The sequence below is a fragment of the Monodelphis domestica genome, chromosome 4 (assembly GCF_027887165.1).
Source record: "Monodelphis domestica isolate mMonDom1 chromosome 4, mMonDom1.pri, whole genome shotgun sequence".
Lineage (NCBI taxonomy): Eukaryota > Metazoa > Chordata > Mammalia > Didelphimorphia > Didelphidae > Monodelphis > Monodelphis domestica.
Window position 1 is genome coordinate 380,470,522 of NC_077230.1, and position 7,941 is coordinate 380,478,462.

Here is a 7,941-nt window from a genome sequence, read left to right on the forward strand (position 1 = left end):
ATAATTTGTTTCTCATCCTGTCCCTGCATGATTTTAATCTCCTTTGCTATAGGCTTTCCTATTTTAAAAAGTTTTATTTCATGGAGTTTGGAGATTATGAACATTTGGGGTAACTAACAATAAAAATATTGTTCTTACATGATTGTTATGTCTAGTGTAATACATAGGCAGTTGTGGGCAACAGATTTGTTCATAATGATCTAGTTCTAATATGTTTTATTAGTTGAATTCTCCAATATATTTGAGGTCTGTAATGGTGGAATGGACGAGTATCTAGGCATATGTATTATTGCTATTATTATTGTTGTTCCATAAAATATTAGTGTTTTTAAAAACCTAGTTATCAATATTCTACTCATAAATTGTATCCACTAGTCTTCACTGCAGAAATGCTAGAGGACTTTGGTGCAGATCTTCCTCTGGATTGGTTGTTGTCGTCATTGTTTCCTAATTGAAATCTTTCTTCTTTCTCCTTTTTGGGCTTTTCTAGGCTTGAGAACCTTCTTTGACAGTCATTTTTCTGATGAAAACTCCATTTCAAATAGGTCAGTGTATAATACCTCCCAACTCTAGCCCAGGGCAGATAGCACCACAGCTCCTGAAGACCTCCAGTGAACCTCACATTCTTTCCTTTCCTAGAATTCTAATTCATAGAAGATACTATACAGGCTGTAGCAATGTACTTCCTGCCATTTCCATAGGTCACCTTGTCCCAGGTATAGGTTTGGATAGCCAGGGGGTACCCACTTAGGCTCAAATGACACACACCGCCAGGCCTGCTGATGAAGCACAAGGAATAGAGAGCAAACACAAACTCAAACTCCAGACTACTGCCAATGAAAGCCAATCCCACTTCTTTGAAGTAGCCGTCCAGTTGAATTGCATTCCTAGCACATCAGGATAAGAGTCCCACAGTCCATCATAGTTGTGGCTATAATAGTCAACCAGACCCTCCTTCTCCTGTAGGTAGAAGCGGATCCAGTTATGGAATCCTGACACTTTTCCCTTTTTCACTTCATCAGAGAAAACATGTTCAAAGCCACTGGAGTCACCCTCATCATGGCCCAGGGAATACAACTCAAACCACATCTTCTTCAGGTCACTGACAAATTCTTGCTCTGAGCTGTATCTGTTTTTTTGATGGAGGAAGCCATAGAGTTCCTTCATGACTGCTGTCTTCATTATCTCTTGAAGAAAAGTGTCCTGTTCCTCAAGTTGCTAAGAATTGAAGTGTCAACAACGTCTATTGTTAAAGGCAGTTTAAGGTTTGTAAAGTACAGAATCCCCTCCACATCTCCTTCCCCATCATGGTTCTGATACAGCTTCAAGTAATTAAATTAGAATTTTGAAGGAGTTTTACAGAAGCTGCAGATGGCACTTGAAGGCCAGCAGATGACAAAGAAAAGCTTAGAGAGTTAGAAATGCATAAAAATACATAGGATGTTATAGAATATCAACATATTTCATCTTTGAATACCATAAATAAAATCAGTAAATATTCCATGAAAGAAAAGATTCAGAATTCTTCTCTGGTACAAAGGCAAGGTCCAAAAATTTTACACAGATTTTTCAGATCATGAGGTTGCCACCTCTTTACACCTGCAAAATAGAAAGGATACCTTTACTTCTCTCAACAAATTGAGTGAGACGGGCCATATTAGTATCATTATCCCCACTTTACATTTGAGGAAATTGAAGCCCAGAGAGATTAAAAGATTTATCCTTCATATTCATGAAGTTTCTGATTGTCAGAGCCAAGTCAAACCCAGGAATTACAGGATCATAGATTAATAAAAAGAAGGAACTTTAGAAGTCAGAAATTCCAAATCCTTAAAAAGTGTTTCTACATGTAATTGAAAAAAAAACCCAAAACTAAAACAACAATAACAAAAAGAAATCCCAAACTCTTCATTTTGCAGATGAGGAAATTGAGATCTGAAGAAATTAAATGACTCAACCAAGGAGACCACACGAGTGGATTTGAACCCAGATCCTCTAAATTCAGCATCTTTTTTGCTGAACCAGGTTGCATCCTCAAGTCTTCAGACTCCAACACTTTTTCTACTCAAGGGAGAATGGGCCTAATCACTGGAGTGCCAGACTTTGAGCAAGGAGACCTGGGTCAAATGCCTTCCTGGCTGAGTGACAATGGACAAGTCAACTAATTGAGCCTTAGCTTCCTCATCTGTGAAATGGTAATATTACCTGTACTACCCTCTCCAAGTTGTATTTTTAAAAATCTTTACTGAACAATAAAAATCAATAAATGCTACTGATATATTTGTAATTGTTTTACATCATCAAAGTTTTTCCCACTATTCCTCCCCAGGCCCACAGAACCATCCCAATATGTGCATAGGATTTAACAAATTTAAATATCTTAAAAATGCAAGCAATTACTACAATATATTGTGTATCAAACTCAACTGCCTCTGTGGGAAATAGAATTTATAAACATAACTCCATGCTGTTATGAAAAAGATTCTTATGGCCAGGTCCCACAGTTATCATTATCCTCCTTTTTCAAATGAGGGAACTAGCTTTTGGAGGGGGTGGAGTCAAGATGGCAGCTTAGAAGCAGCAAAAATTCAGACCTCTGAAAACCCTTCCTTACCTATCACAAACTGAATGCTCCTGGAAACTGAAATTCAAACTTAACAACAGGACAGAAGCAGGGAACCCTCCTTCTGGACTCAAATCAAAAGGTATGCCTCCCAAAAGCCAGAATCCGAGAACACTCGGGTCTAAAGGGATAGGCAGAGGGAAGGTCCCAGGACCCCTCCCCCCCCCAATCCAGAGGGCTGAGCCCCCAGCGGCAGCGGGAAACTCTGGGTGGGCAAAGGCGCTGGTTTGGAGGGTCTACCTTGTGAGCAGCGGGGCGCCGGGCTCGGAGCATCCAGGGTGGACAGAGGGGAGGAAGCCAGTGAGAGACCAGGGCCCATGGCTGGATCCTTCCATCTGGCTCCAGTCTCACCGTCGCGTTGGGGCACATCCAGACCAATCCAGTTGAACCTAATCCCATCAGGACTCCTCAGAGCTCAGGGAGACCAGGACTCCCCTCCCCCTAGAGTGCAGGGCCTCCAGCAAGGACAGGAACCTGGGGTGGGCAAAGGCATTGGGGAACCTTGCAGACAGCAGAGAAGCAGCTGGAGAGAACTGGAGAGAGCCTGGGCAGCCCAGCCTTCCAGGAGTCTTTGGCCTCAGAGCACATACAGCCCAACCCAGTTGAACTCAATCCAATCAAAAGCCTCCAGAGGACAGGGAAGCTAACGTTCCTCCCCTAGAGACTGTACCAAGAGATCTGACAAAGCTCCAAGAGGGGAGATGGACAGCCCCAAAACCAAAAAAAATGAGAGGAGCAAGAGCACAGACAAATACAGGGAGCAAAGAAGGGGTAAACTCGAGAAAACAACAGAAAAAGAAGAAAGAAATTACAATAGACAGCTTCTGCACAGGTAATGAGCAAAGAGAAAACAAAACAGAGGGGGAGGGATCAGCAAAGGAAAAATCAGAAATCCCAGTGAATTGGATACAGGCTTTGGAAGAACTCAAAATGCAATTCAAAGAGGATGAAAGATAACCTCCAAAGAAAATCAGACCAAAAGGAAAAGGATGACCAAAAAGCTAAGGATGAAATCCAGTCTTTAAGAATCAGAATACAACTATAATCAAGTGACCTCACAAGGCAGTGGGACACTATAAAACAAAACCAAAAGAATGAAAAAATTGAGGAAATTATGAAGCATCTCACTCACAAAACAGAGGATTTAGAAAATCGTTCAAGGAGAGACAATTTAAGAATCATTGGTCTACCAGAAGACCATGACAAAAGAAAAATCCTGGACATTATATTACTGGAAATTATTAAAGAAAACTGCCCTGATATCCTAGAACAAGAGGGAAAAGTGGAGATTGAAAGAATCCACAGATCACCTCCTGTACTTAATCCCTAACTGACAACACCCGGGAATGTTATAGCCAAATTTAAGAACTATCAGACCAAAAAAAAAAAAAGATATTACAAGCTGCCAAGAAGAAGTCATTCAGATACCAAGGAACCACAGTAAGGATAACTCAGGGTCTGGCATCCAAATTTCTAAAGGAGAAACTAGAGGAGCTCAAGGATGAAATAGATAGAAAAACTATACTAGTGGGAGACCTGAACCTTCCTCTATCCAAACTAGATAAATCAAACCAAAAAATAAATAAGAAAGAGGTAAGAGAAGTGAATGAAATCTTAGAAAAATTAGAGTTAGTAGACATGTGGAGAAAAATAAATAGGGACAAATAGGGACATGCAGCACATGGCACATTCACAAAAATTGACCATGTATTAGGGCATAAAAACATTGCAAACAAGTGCAAAAGAGCAGAAATAATAAATGCAACTTTCTCAGATCACAATGCAATGAAAATAATAATTAGTAAGGGAACATGGAGAGGTAAATAGAAAATTAATTGGAAATTAAACAATACAATTCTCCAAAACCAGTTAGTTAAAGAACAAATCATAGAAACAATTAATAACTTCATTGAAGAAAATGACAATGATGAGACATCCTTTCAAAACCTATGGGATGCAGCCAAAGCAGTACTCAGGGGGAAATTTATATCCTTGAGTTCATATATTAACAAATTAAGAAGGGCAGAGGTCAATGAATTGGGCATGCAAATTAAAAAATTAGAAAGAGAACAAATTAAAAATCCTCAGATGAAGAATAAATTAGAGATCCTAAAACTCAAAGGAGAAATTAATAAAATTGAAAGTCAAAGAACTATTGATTTAATAAATATGACTAGAAGCTGGTACTTTGAAAAAACAAATAAAATAGAAAAAGTACTGGTCAGTCTAATTGAAAAAAGGAAAGAAATAAACCAAATTGACAGTATCCAAGATGAAAAAGGAGACCTCACCTCTAATGAAGAGGAAATTAAGGCAATCATTAAAAACTGCTATGCCTAATTATATGACAACAAATATGGCAATCTAGGTGATATGGATGAATACTTACAAAAATATAAATTGCCTAGACTAAAAGAGGAAGAAATAAATTACATTTACAACCCCATATCAGAAAAAGAAATTGAACAAGCCCTCAAAGAACTCCCTAAGAAAAAATCCCCAGGTCCAGATAGATTCACAAATGAATTCTATCAAACATTCAAAGAACAACTAATCCCAATATTAAGCAACTATTTGACAGAATAAGCCCAGAAGGAGTTCTACCAAATTCATTTTACAACACAAACATGGTACTGATCCCAAAGCCAGGCAAGTCAAAAACAGAGAAAGAAAACTATAGACCAATCTCCCTAATGAATATAGATGCAAAAATCGTAAATAGGATACTAGCAAAAAGACTCCAGCAAGTCATCACAAGGGTCATCCACTATGACCAGGCAGGATTCATACCAGGAATGCAAGGATGGTTCAATATTAGGAAAACCATCCACATAATTGACCATATTAACAAGCAAACTGACAAAAATCACATGATTATCTCAATAGATGCAGAAAAAGCCTTTGATAAAATACAACACCGATTCCTATTGAAAACACTAGAAAGTATAGAAATAGAAGGGCCTTTTCTAAAAATAATAAACAGTATATATCTAAAACCATCAGCAAACATCATCTGCAATGGGGATAAACTAGAAGCCTTCCTAATAAGATCAGGAGTAAAACAAAGATGCCCATTATCACCTCTATTATTTAACATTGCACTAGAAACACTAGCAGTAGCAATTAGAGAAGAAAAAGAAATTGAAGGTATTAAAATTGGCAATGAGGAGACCAAACTATCACTCTTTGAGGATGATATGATGGTATACTTAAGGAATCCTAGAGAATCAACCAAAAAGTTACTTGAAATAATCAACAACTTTAGCAAATTTGCAGGATACAAAATAAAGCCACATAAGTCATCAGCATTTCTATATATCTCCAACCCATTTCAGCAGCAAGAATTAGAAAGAGAAATTCCATTTAAAATCACCCTAGACAAAATAAAATACTTGGGAATCTATCTGCCGAGACAAACACAGGAACTATATGAACACAACTACAAAACACTTTCCACACAGTTAAAACTAGATCTAAACAATTGGAAAAACATTGATTGCTCATGGGTGGGACAAGCTAACATAATAAAAATGACAATCCTACCCAAACTAATTTACTTATTTAGTGCCATACCCATTGAACTACCAAAAAATTTCTTTACTGAATTAGAAAAAAACATAACTAAGTTCATTTAGAAGAACAAAAGATGAAGGATATCCAGGGAAATCATGAAAAAAAAATGCAAAGGAAGGAGGACTTGTAGTCCCAGATCTCAAACTATACTATAAAGCAGTGGTTATCAAAACAATTTGGTACTGGCTAAGAGACAGAAAGGAGGATGAGTGGAATAGACTTGGCGTAAATAATCTCAGCAAGATAGTTTATGACAAACCCAAAGACCCCAGCTTTTGGGAAAAAAATCCATTGTTTGATAAAAACTGCTGGAAAAATTGGAAGACAGTGTGGGAGAGATTAGGTTTGGATCAACACCTCACACCCTACACCAAGATAAATTCAAAATGGGTGAATGACTTGAACATAAAGAAGGAAACTATAAGTAAATTAGGTGAATAAAGAATAGTATTCATGTCAGATCTTTGGGAAGGGAAAGATTTTAAAACCAAGCAAGACTTAGAAAGAGTCACAAAATGTAAAATAAATAATTTTGACTACATCAAATTAAAAAATTTTTGTACAAACAAAACCAATGTAACTAAAATCAGAAGGGAAGCAACAAATTGGGAAACAATCTTCATAACAAAAACCTCTGACAAAGGTTTAATTACTCAAATTTACAAAGAGCTAAATCAATCATACAAAAAATCAAGCCATTCTCCAATTGATAAATGGGCAAGGGACATGAACAGGCAGTTCGCAGCCAAAGAAATCAAAACTATTAATAAGCACATGAAAAAGTGTTCTATATCTCTTATAATCAGAGAGATGCAAATCAAAACAACTCTGATGTATCACCTCACACCTAGCAGATTGGCTAACATGACAGCTATGGAAAGTAATGAATGCTGGAGGGGATGTGGCAAAGTAGGGACACTAATTCATTGCTGCTGGAGTTGTGAATTAATGCAACCATTCTGGAGGGCAATTTGGAACTATGCCCAAAGGGTGATAAAAGACTGTCTGCCCTTTGATCCAGCCATAGCATTGCTGGGTTTGTACCCCAAAGAGATAATAAGGAAAAAGACTTGTACAAGAATATTCATAGCTGCACTCTTTGTAGTGGCCAAAAATTGGAAAATGAGGGGATGCCCTTCAATTGGGGAATGGCTGAACAAATTGTGGTATATGTTGGTGATGGAATATTATTGTGCTAAAAGGAATAATAAAGTGGAGAAATTCCATGGAGACTGGAACAACCTCCAGGAAGTGATGCAAAGCAAAAGGAGCAGAACCAGGAAAACATTGTACACAGAGACTGATACACTGTAGTACAATTGAACGAAATGGATTTATCCATTAGTGTTGATGCAATGTCCCTGAACAATCTGCAGGGATGTAAAAAACACTATCCACAAGCAGAGGATAAACTGTGGGAGTTAAAACACCGATGAAAAGCAACTGCTTGACTACAGGGGTTCAGGGGATATGACTGAGGAGAGACTCTAAATGAACATTCTAATGCAAATACCAACAACATGGAAATGGGTTCGAATCAAGGACACATGTGATACCCAGTGGAATTGTGCATCGACTGTGGGAGAGGTGGGGGGGGGGCGAGAAAATGATCTTCGTTTCCAATGAATAATGTTTGGAAATGACCAAATAAAATAATGTTAAAAAAATTTTTTTAAATCAAATGAGGAAACTAAATATCAGAAATCTCAGAAAGAGCCTTGCCCTTTTTGTAAGTGTCAGGAACA

The 7,941-nt window shown here is 37.8% G+C and overlaps 1 pseudogene; it reads right to left on the bottom strand.

Annotated features, from left to right (window-relative positions):
• Positions 1–411: 411 nt before the first annotated feature.
• On the bottom strand, positions 412–1,233 carry LOC100617736 (uridylate-specific endoribonuclease-like; annotated as a pseudogene).
• Between the last annotated feature and the right edge of the window lie 6,708 nt (positions 1,234–7,941).